Raw genomic sequence first — 11,999 nt, forward strand, 5'->3', positions numbered from 1 at the left:
CTTAACAGAAGTTTGGAATAATTTAGGAAGAAAAGCATTCCTTGGAGATTTAGGTTCACTGGGGTGGTTCCTCATGCAAAAGACATAGCTCCGGTCAGATGGTTCATTTCCTCGCATTAGAGATTCAACTTAGAGTCAATTCTCTAACCGGTGATGTACAGAGACTCCTTCAATTAGATTTCACTTTAATTCTCTCACTGATGCAACTTGCAATGGTTCATGCCTCTCACGAGCACTTACCATTCAAGGTGATCTTTAACCTTGGACTTCCCTTCACAAACTCGCAAGAGATAACTAATGGATGTCTCCTAGGAGTCCAAAAGCTTACCAAGTGTTGGTAATTCCAAAAAATCCTACCTTGAAGTCACCTACCAGAGGCTCGCAAGGGGTAAACTAGTGCATTTCCACGGTTGGAAATCACTTGCCTTACCAAGTGTTGGCCCAGGTGACTCCAAGGTGTTTTAAGTTAACTAAAAACATTGAAATCACTAAAGGATTTCACTTCCTCTTCATTACTAGCTAAAACCACAGAGCTTTGCATTCTTGCACTTGGAACCTTCCCCGGCAACCTTAGCTCCAAGGAATTGGAGGTTTAGTTACTCATTCTCTGGGGAAAACTCCTCAGAGAATTCATAACTTAGAAATAAAATGAAAATACAAAGTGAGAAGGTAAGGCAGTAGAAAGAAAAAACCTTTACTTGCTTACCCAAACGGTTACAGAAGGAACTCCTCCCTGAGAACAGGCTCCCGAGAGGTATTTATATCAAACTAATATAAAACTAATTCTTACAAAGATATTTGGTCTTTTTACTAACTTAAAAACTAAGGAATCATGTAATTGGTGGTTTACAAGGAGTATTTTGGGATTTAGACAACAAAAATCTAATGGAAAATATCTCCCAATGTCGGTAGCAAGCTTCGGGAGGCTTCAGGAGCCATTTCGCAGGTGAAAAATGAGGTCTGCGAAATTTCGCAGACACCCAAGAGGGCTGCGAAATTATCTTGCAAGACCGAGCTATCTTCACTAGGCTGCAAAGTTGGCTTCCATCTTGAGGTTTCCATCTCCCTTCTCGCGGCATGGTTCGTGCATCGTCAGAAGGAGAAACACCTTACTATACAAAAGTGCTGCGAAATTCTCGCAACAAAAGGCTGATTCCGCAACACTTTAGAGTGATTGACTTGTAATGGCTGCAACTTCTTCGTTTCAACTCCGAATCGCGCACCGTTTGAAGCATTGGATTGTTGACTTCCTGAGCTTTGAAATGGTATATAGCTTGCATCATTTGGACTTCATAAAGTGCTCCAAAAGTGGCTGTTACGACTGTCATCAAGAATAGGCTTCATGGCAGATTCTCTTTGCTTTTTCTCCTTGCAATCCGGATTCACTCTTGGCAATTGAATTCTAAGCTTTGCCCAAGATTCCTCATAGCTCTCCTCAGTCTTGACTTGCTTTGGTGATCAAAATACTAACAAAAACACCAAAACTTACACAAAGTGATCAAAATTGCTTTAAAGGATCCTTAACATGCCAATTGAGTTAAAAGGCCTAAACTACTACTCAAAAGTGTTAAAAAGGATTAATTAAAGGCTATCAAATAGCACTTTTTGAGTAGTAATCAATATGAGTACATGCTTCATCTCAAATATTGATTGAATCAACTCCATCCGAGAGTCCTCTAGTTAAACATGGAGTTATAAGCCCAACTAAGTGTTCATCTAGATGCTAAATTCGAAAACATTTCATATGCTATTTGATAAGATAGTGTTTGTTTAGCCTCATAAGCCAATATGGCCTTGGAGGATTTAGGGGGCTATTCAAGGGCTAAAAATGAGTGTAGAATTCCCTGATAGCATATGGCTGAAAGAACATGTATATACAATCATCAATCCCTCTGACTGACCCCAAAATAAAGGACTGATTATCAAATTCTGAGATTGGCTGGATCCAACCCCATTAATCAAATTAGTTGATCAGGTCCTACAAACTTGATCAATATCTTCTAAAAATTTTTAATAGCTTGTCAAATATGTTTTACTGGTTTTAACATTTGTTCAAACATGTCAAGTAAATTTACTTCATGCAGTAACTATTTCTTGTTTGGATGCGTTTAAACTGATCATGGGCAAGGTTTGCACCCTCCCCTGCCACCGCCACCCTAGAATTTGGCAATAATCTTTGGAGAACTAAAGTCAGTTTGAGGGTTGTTCATTAATGCTCTTGAACCTTCATGCTCTATACTTCAATCGATACTGGGGATGTTATCCAACAATGAATCACTACACACTGTCCCAGAAAATGAACGACAAAACGTCAGAATATCAACAAGCAGATTGCATACTTTATATCAAGCTACTGAATTCTTCTGATGCAAGCATTTGAAATTTGTTTGTTGCAGGAGCTCAAACATTTCCCAATAGATCATATAGGTGGGTTGATGTTAGAGATGTTGCCAATGCACACATTCAAGCATATGAGAGCCCAGAAGCTAGTGGAAGATACTGCTTAGTAGAGAGGGATTTACACAGTTCCGAGACACTGAAGATTTTGTGCAAGATCTACCCTGATTTACCCCTACCTGAAAAGTAAGTTTCTATTAGTTACTGCTAGTACTCGTTAGTGCCATCATTAGAAGCAAGTGAGATCAACACGATATTACTTCTATTTGTTCCATTGGATTCATTGAAGAGTACTTGCCATCTTGTTTCCCCTTAAATAATTATGTCTTGGTATCATGTATAAATTAAGACCTAAAATCCAAGTTTACTTATTTGAGATAATCTCCTTCAAATCTATTTCCCCCACCTTACAAGACAGGGACTCGTGTAGTTGACTGAAACTGTCGAGATATCAGCACTTGTTTCTCTGACTAAGCAAAAAATTCTGAGATGGACCCACATGTGTTTGATTGGTGGCAGATGCGCAGATGACAAACCTTATGCACCATCCTTCCGGGTATCCCAGGATAAAGCTAAGAGTTTAGGCATTCACTTCACTCCTCTGGAGGTGAGCCTGAAGGATACAGTTGAAAGCTTGAAGGAGAAGAACTTGTCAGTTTTTGACTCATGGTATTTACTGGCTAGTCATGCAAATAAGTCATAAACTAATGGTGTTTTCCTGCTAATTTTATGTTTATGATGAATCCAGTAGGTCTACAGCTTGGATTTACCTGGCCATGGCTTGACGACCAGCTTGTAAGTACTGTATGGTTCAAAATGGCATATCTGTGCTGTCGTCAACCTATTGCCTTATTGATTGCCCCCAACTCTTGGGATCCAACATTTATTAGTTTCCATCAAAGTGCTAATGATCTAAAAGTGTTTGAGCCATCAGGTTCAGGAATTTTATTAGTTTTATTTCTATTATTTGCTGCCTAAAGTTGTGGTGAGACGTGAACAGTTCTCAATCACCGGGCTCTGTTCACTCAACAAAACCATAATCATAACCACTTAGGTTACTATGGATTATGGAAAGCTCGAGGGAGAACAACTTCATCAGTTTCTGATCCATGGTATTTATACTGACTCTAGGCATGCAAATAAATCATAAACAAATGGTCTCTGGTAGGAAATCTTACTGTTATGGCCTTCTTACAGTAGAAGTCACCGTCAGTCCACTATATATGCCAGGGGAAATCAACAACATGCTTAGCAAGTTGAAAGCTCCTTGAAAATTTATTCTAACACCTGTATCAGCTGGTACAGAGCCTGCAAAACTCAAATCAGAAGTGCGATGTTGTACCTATTGATTTTAGCTGCCAAGACAATATTCATTTCCTCTTAGCCGTTATATACTGCTAAGGCAATGTTCTTGATTATACCATATGTAAGGGCACGGTGATCACTTCCTTTGAAATCGTAAGTAGTGCGGTGGCATGGTTCATGAACTTGATTCTGTGATTGCCTGCTCTACCATTCCAAAACAAGGGAAACTTAGGGCCCCTTTGATGGTGTTTTTTAAAATAGTGAACATAAAACATTTAAAAAATTTTTTTTTTTAACAATAAGATCGCTTGGCAAGATATTTTAAAAATAAAAAACTTGTTTGGATGAAAGAATTTGTATTGTTGTTAAAAACAATGTCTTATTTTTATTTTATAAAAATTTATAAATTTAATTTCTATTAATATGAAATCAAATTCAAGTTAAGTCTTATTAAAAAAAAGAAAAAAAATAAATTTACAATTATGTATGAATTAAAGATAAATGATTTTTTTTTTTAATTATGAAACAATTTTTTTATAGGTGGAATCATGTAAACATGTCTTGTTTACAAAATATGAATGAAAAAAGAATCTAAAAAAGTGCATGTTCCTGAAGAGCATATTTTGGGGAAAATAATTCTCATTTCATGCATTGGAATAGTGTCTTATCTTACATTACCCTAAAATGCCCTTATATAGTTGCTCAACTCACATGAGGATGGTACATTATTTAACCAACAAAGGTACTTTAAGCTTAAAATAGTGTTACTTTAAGACCAAAACAATGTTACTTTAAGACTAAAACACATGTAAGGGTATTTTGCTATAATGTAAGGTGAGCACTATTCCAATGCATGGAATGAAAATTGTTTTTTTTTTTAAGTTTTCTTCATCCATATTTTGTAGACTGGGCATGTTTACATAATTCTCTCTCTCTCTCTCTCTCTCTCTCCCCTCCCCCCCCCCCCCCCCCCACCTTTTTTTATTCCAATGAAACAAAAATTACTATAAGATGAAAATAATTTTAGTATTCATTTTTAATACAAGTCAAACAAGTACTCCATTTTTTTTCTATGGGTAAAATAAATAAATAATGAATTAAAAGTAGCTGGCAAAAAAAAGCATAAAGATGCGTATAAAGTAGTTCAAGTGAATAACAATAGTTGCATAATTTTTCATACTCCCATACATTAATAAAACTATTTAGCTATCAATGTTTACAAATTATTCACATAAGCATTCCACATTTGCTGAGAATATGATCTCAATAAGCTATCGTAGCTATTGCTTCTTCATCGAACAAATTCATTGTATGACTTCTTTCACTTGTAGTGTCTTTTGTATCTTCAACTTCAAAATATGCTTCTTCTCATCGTCTAAATATGATATCATTTTGAGTTCACTTATGAATGAAATTATGAATAGTACAATAAGCTACAACTATGAATGGTTGCCTACTTGATTTAAAGGATGATATCATTTTTAAAATTGGAAAATGTGCTTTCAACACACCAAAACAACGCTTAATTATATTTCTAAGTGAAGAATGCTTATAATTGAATAATTCTATGTAAATAATTGGTTGACAACCTTTACCACAAAAATCTTGTAAATGATATCTTTCACCTCTATATGGAGGAAGAAAACCCATAGTACATGGGTATCCAAAATCAACCACGTAATATTCACCTATTAATATAGCATAGCAAAAACAAAATGATAATCATAGACTTATATAACTAATTAATAAAGTAGTAATTTAAATGGTTTTATCATTTACCTTCTTTAGGCCATGGGAATTTGTTTTTAGATCTTGTAATTGCATCAAGAAACTCTTGAATCATTTGTAGTGTCTTCCCAACCCATATAAATAAATGTGAACATCATATCAAAATTGCATGCACACAAGACATTTTGAGTCACTACAACCTTTCTTCCTCTGTAGCTAACTTGTTTTTCAATAGGAACAAATGCACTTATGTGTGTGCCATCAATTGCACCAATGCATTTCTGTTGACAACAAAACATGATGACTTTTAGTTTTGACTTGCAACTTAAAACACTTAAAATATTTAAAAAATTTATAATATATATAAAGTCTTTACTTGAAACCATGGATAATACTTTGAGTTGTTGACAATATCAGAAGATAATGAAGAGCTAGTATGACAAATCAAGTCTTTTGCAAGTTTACATATTGCCCTCAAAGTTAAAGTGAAATGTTTATCCATGGTCTTAAGAGAATGTTGAAAACGATTCGCTATCACTCTTATTCCCATATTATGACCAATAATTATTAGAAACATAGCAAGTGCTTCTTCAACAATGACTTCTCAGGAGTTTTTTAAATACTCATTTTCTTTGAAAGAGGCACAAAGAAGAAGAAATGTGGTTTAATCCTTCGAAACAATTCATAACATGTTCTTTCATGGCCATTCAATAGCTCCTTCACAAAATCGTCACCTCTCAAAATGGATGTCCGTTGAGGCATCTTATCCAAAAATGTTTCATCATATTCACATACATGGAGTAGCATTATAAAATCTTCAAAATCGTTACTACTTGAAGAAGATGAGGAAGATGAACTAATAACACAATGTGATTTATGATCTATATCAAGGGTTATCTTTTTATCCTACATATAATATCACCACATATATTATCATATATGATAGTTTTATTAAATGAATTAACAACAATATTATAATCAAAATATAAAGATAAAACCTAAAATAAGACAAAAAACACAAGATAAGATTTTATGCATGTTTATACTGTACCAAACACACAAGATAATGATTTAGCACACAATAGGAAATAAAACGCATCAAGTAAACAACCAAAATTGAAAACAAAACCATGAATGAGGACTATCTATATGTAAAAATAAAAGCAAACATATCCTAAATATGTCATACAAAATAAATCCATCCAACTAATTAAATCCAAGTGTATCCAAACAACTTAATAAAGTGCAAGTATATCATATCCAATCAAACAAAAAACCATAAATAACTACAATCTCGCTAACCAAACTTTTTTTCTATCTATAGACATATTAACAAAAATCTCTCTTCAATCTGGATCATTAAACTTTTCCATTGCTTTCATGTAAGTATCATCATCAATTTGCTCAATCCTCTTAAGGAGATGCACATGATTAGTGAGGGAGAAATCTAAATTGTTAGTAAAATTATTTTCCTATAAACTTCTAGCTTTTTTTTTTTGGTATCTTTCCGCTTTAGCTAAATAAGCTTCCATTTTTACCTTAGCTACTTTAGTCCATGCTTGAAGCGCATCACCCATCTGTTGTGATCAATTATCTTTTTTAGTTTCGCACTCAACACTTGTTGTTCGTTTTCCATGTTGACTTGTTGATCCATCAAAGATATTAATGGGATCACTTTGGTTAGTGCTATTAGCATCAAGATCAACATGAGTACTTGAGTGGAGAAATTGCTTCTCCAATACTATCTCATCACTCATATTAGGTGGATCTTGAGTAGATGCATGGTGAAACACTCCAGTAGCAGTAGCTTTATCAAATATGAGTCCCAATAGCTTATAATGTTCACATCATTTCTTTTGAAATTGTGATGATTTTGGATGTGCCTAACAAAATAAACAAAAATATATGAATATATAATATGATGAATCAAGGCACATTATGTGTGTATACATATTCTAGAGGTTTAGCACATTTACCCTTAAATTGTTTTGCCATATTTCCTTTGTAGCTTGCACAGTGTTTGTTTCAGTATTCCAACCAAGCCCCATTTGTTTTAAAAGCTCACTGAATTCTCAATGCTTGGTGTGTAACCTATTAAATTTTTGCTTAACTTGTTTTAATGAGTAGTTCCAATTTCTTTTTTAATTTAATTTTATTTGTTTTAAATTTTCATGAATAGAGTCCATATTTTTTTGTCCAAATATGGATTGAGTCATTTGCATCATTTAATTCAATAGATGTTGTTGGTATGGATTGATCCATTCGACGTTGTTGCAAATAATAATAATAATAATAATAATAAAATAAAAAATCATTGATGCATATAAGATATTGCATTATATTTAAGTATAATTTATAGAATAAATTTTATTACTACAACTCTATAAAATGAATAGTGTTAGATGATGAAAATAATGTGAACAATAGCATTGCCATTAGTTAATTCTTTTTTCAATAATTAATACAAAAATATTATAAAAGAAACCATAAAAAAAGTGCTAGAAGAAGGTATTCATTCTATAGAGATGACATCAAAGAAACAAGTACATGATAAGGGGCAAAGCGAGAGCAAATGTTAGATTCAAGTGAAACAACAAACTCAAATTCAGCAGAAGGCAATAGATGATAATGCGTAAGATTTTTCACCCTAATTAATAACTACATTAGTCAACAAAATTGTGAGAGCTATTGCAAAATCACTTTGAGATGGACCGGAAGATGAGCGAGGAAAATTAAAAATTCAATTTAGAAAGATGAGATACTAAGTAGGTTATTAGTCATGCTTGGAACTTTTAAAATATTATTGAGATGTCAAAGTATTGAATAAGCATTAGCAGATAACTTTTGAAATTTTAAATTGATAGAGATAGTCCTAAAATGATAGTACTTTAGAATATTCAACAATTCAAAAGAATTTCTTGTTATGATTTGCACACATTTCATTTTTATTCAAAAGCTTTTTTATATTGTATATATTATTATCAAGCCATGGGAATATAAGCATCTAATATTTTAATTAAGCTACTTCATGGTAAGACTATAGTTTTATACTGTCTTGCCTATCAAAGTATCACATGTAAAGCATATACATATAAAATTATTGACATTAGGGTAATATTTTAATAATGTCTTGTACTATGTACAATGAGTTGTAGCAATCAAAGTCGCCCATGAATTGTAGTATTGGACCTTACCTAACATTGTATACTAGAACCAGTTCAGGATTAAGAGTACCCTTGACTCAAAACTATTAGAAGTCCATATTTGAAGCTTTCCAAAAGTTACCATTTGAAATTTAATGGCCCAATTTTGTGGAAAATAAGACATTCTTGAACTAGATTCTTGAAAGTCCCACTTTATTTTTATGAAGGTCAGATTGGGTAGTTTAGAAGTGACCTACATTCTAAAACCATGGTATTACTGCCAATTCTAGTCTTGTTACTTCAAATATTACTTCAAAATATCAATATTTCATTTTAGTTAAATAAGATTAAAATTCATAATAAAAGTTAAACCGAAAAGAGAGAAAAAACCTTTTTGGATGGAGGATTTGAAAATTTATGTAATATGAAGAATATAGAAATAGTATTAACTTTTTCTAAAATATTAAAAGTGAAATTCTGTAGCAAGTTGTTTTTATGCGTGTTGTTAAGTTCTTAAGCACAAATTCTTTAAGGTCAAGTTAGCCCTCATAAAGTACTTACAAGTTCTAGGGCTTGTTCTCAATGTGTTCCTAAGCTAGGTTAATTCCTAGATGTATAAAGTTTAACAAACATTTAGAAGAAATTAAAACACTTAGGTATACTTTATCTATGACCCTCTGGCTCGTTATATGTTTTTAGTACATGATGGATGAAGCTCTTTTACCTTGTCCATTCAATTAAAATTTGGAAGTTAGTATGGGGAACATGTTTTTTCAAGCATTACTTGGTTGAAAGGATCCAAAATAATAACCACTTTTGATAAGGTTTGGATGTTATTCTCACTAGTATTGATTTTATATGATACTACCTTACCATTTTAAAATCCCAAATTGCTTAGTTGGATGGTTCAACATGGAGATCTTTGAGGGAAATGGATAGTATCAATAAATTAGAGGACAATCCATGGGATTTAAGTCAAGGAACTAACTAACAACTAACATTATATCCATAGAAAATAGAGAGATTCTGATTTTATAAAGTAGGTAAAATGGTTTCGCTAGCTAAGTTAAAGAGTATGCATATTGGCCATTTTGCCTTTTAAGAGTTTCAAGTTTATGATAACACCATTATACCCTAAGAAACACCTCTACTTGATATATTTTTTCTAATTCTCCAGAGGTCTCTTGTATATTCTTGTATATAGGTTTGTACATAGAATGGTGTAGGGTGTTCTAGAATATTCTTGAATTGTAAGGAACCCTCCAAGGTTCCAAAGAGTTCCATTGGTGCCTATAAATAGGTGAAGGCCTTATTTGGCCAAGGCACCAAACAAGTGAGTCCTCAAAGCACTTGTAAAGGTTTCCTTGAGTAATAAGAGCTTCTATTTTTTAAGAGTTGCCTACTACGCCTTCTACAACTTCCGAGTCACGAGTGTCTTAGCCTAGCAAGCTAAGGATTGGGAGTAAGGCTGACTTAGCAAGATCAAGCGTCCTGACTTATCTAAGTGTCGCACGAGCTTAGTAAATGATTAAGTCCATGAAATTTAGCTAGCTTAGCTTCTACACATGTCTTGCACTTGTGATTAAGATTAATATGAAAGTTTGACAATAAATTTAAATTTCTTAATTTGCATAAAGAATTAGAATTCACATGTCCTAATTTGTCATGCCACAAATTAAAAAACTCAAGCAGATAAGCAAAAGAACTAACTTTATTATCATTGAAATCTCGCAGGAGAGTCATTACATTAATCTTAAAGAGTCCATTTGTGAGATATCTTTTGCCCACATACATTCCATTCTTAGTGATTATAAACTTATTAGATTCAAAAACCATTTTGAACCATTTTTACGTAATAATAAGCCAAACACTAGATCCTTACGAATATCAGGAAAATGTAACACATCATTGAGAGTGAGTTCCTTTCCTAAAGTCATCTTCAGTATCACCCTTCCTATGCTTTCAATTTTGGAAGTAGTTGAATTACCCATGTATAGTTCCCTTCCATCTACTTGTACATAAGAAGAGAACATCTTTCTATTTGAACATATATGATGAGTAGCTCTTGTGTCTATCCACCATTCCTTAGGGTTGTCCACTAGATTGGCTTCAAACACCACAATAGAAAGCATTAGATCTGACACATCATTTGCTAGCTTCTCTTTTTTGGTCATATGGACTTGGGATTTCTTGTCATGTCCTTTACAGTGGCAATCTTTAGCTTGATGCCCTTGTTTGTTGTGCATGTAGCATTTTCCATTAAATTTTTTGAACTTGCCTTTCCTCTAATTAGGGCCTTCACCTGAGTACTTCATTTTCTTGCTAGTTTTCTGCTCTATCAAGTTTGCCTTATATTCTATAGGAAGCTTCCCTCACTTCTTATCAAAAATTTGATTGTCTTATTCAATCCTTAATCTCACATTCAAGTCCTCAAGTCCCATTTCCTTGCACTTATGCTTCAAGTAATTTTTAAAATCTTTCCAAGAAGGTGGTAATTTTTCAATTATAGCTACAACTTGGAAAGACTTGCTCAACACCATTTTTTTTTTCATGTATTTCATGAAAAATGATTTGTAGTTCTTGGACTTGACTCATAACTGACTTGGAGTCTATCATTTTAAATTCCAAAAATCTGTCGAGTACAAATTTCTTTAAGCAAGCATTCTTTATCTTGTATTTTTTCTCTAAGGACTCCCAAAGTTCCTTAGTAGTTCTTATTAGACTATACACACTATATAATGTGTTGTCCAAACTGTTGAGGATGTAATTTTTGCATAGGAAGTTAAAATGATACAAGCTTCTAGAACTGCTTGCACTTGTTTATTAGTTTCAAACCCTTTTAACATAGTGGCATCCTCATATAGGACTCGAGCAAGATTCATAGTTGTAAGGTGGAACAACATTTTTTTTGTTGCCACCTCTTGCAGTTCATCCTAGTGAACTTCTCAGGTTTCTCACCATGTGCAGTAGCAGGAGATATATAGAAGATACAGAATCCATCTTCACTAAACAAGATATCAATTTAAAAAAAATAAAAATAAAATTCATCTTAAGATTGTTATCCAAATCACTGAAAATATATGGATAATAAATATATGTAATAAATATACAAATAAAATGAAGTAAGTAGAAAATTGAAACTCACAAATAAGGTTGATCGAGGCTAGAATTTGATTTTATATCCTTAAGATGAATTTATCCACTACTACAAAAATTGAAATTAATGACGCTTTATTTTATGACGCTTTCTAAAAGCGTCATTATTGAGGGTATACAATGACGCTTATAAGAAGTGTCATAGTTGTATTATTTATCTTGATACTTATTATAAGTGTCATTATTTGATGTCATCTTTTTCCTTATAACTGTGTATATAATGACGCTTATAAGAAGCGTCATAGTTTTATTATTTACCTTGACACTTAT

At 33.0% G+C, this 11,999-nt stretch overlaps 1 pseudogene; it reads left to right on the top strand.

The window, feature by feature from the left end:
* Window positions 1–3,182, top strand: part of LOC100241134 (uncharacterized) — a 35,545-nt pseudogene extending 32,363 nt beyond the window's left edge.
* Window positions 3,183–11,999: the final 8,817 nt, after the last annotated feature.

The sequence above is a fragment of the Vitis vinifera genome, chromosome 3 (assembly GCF_030704535.1).
Source record: "Vitis vinifera cultivar Pinot Noir 40024 chromosome 3, ASM3070453v1".
Classification (NCBI taxonomy): Eukaryota; Viridiplantae; Streptophyta; class Magnoliopsida; order Vitales; family Vitaceae; genus Vitis; species Vitis vinifera.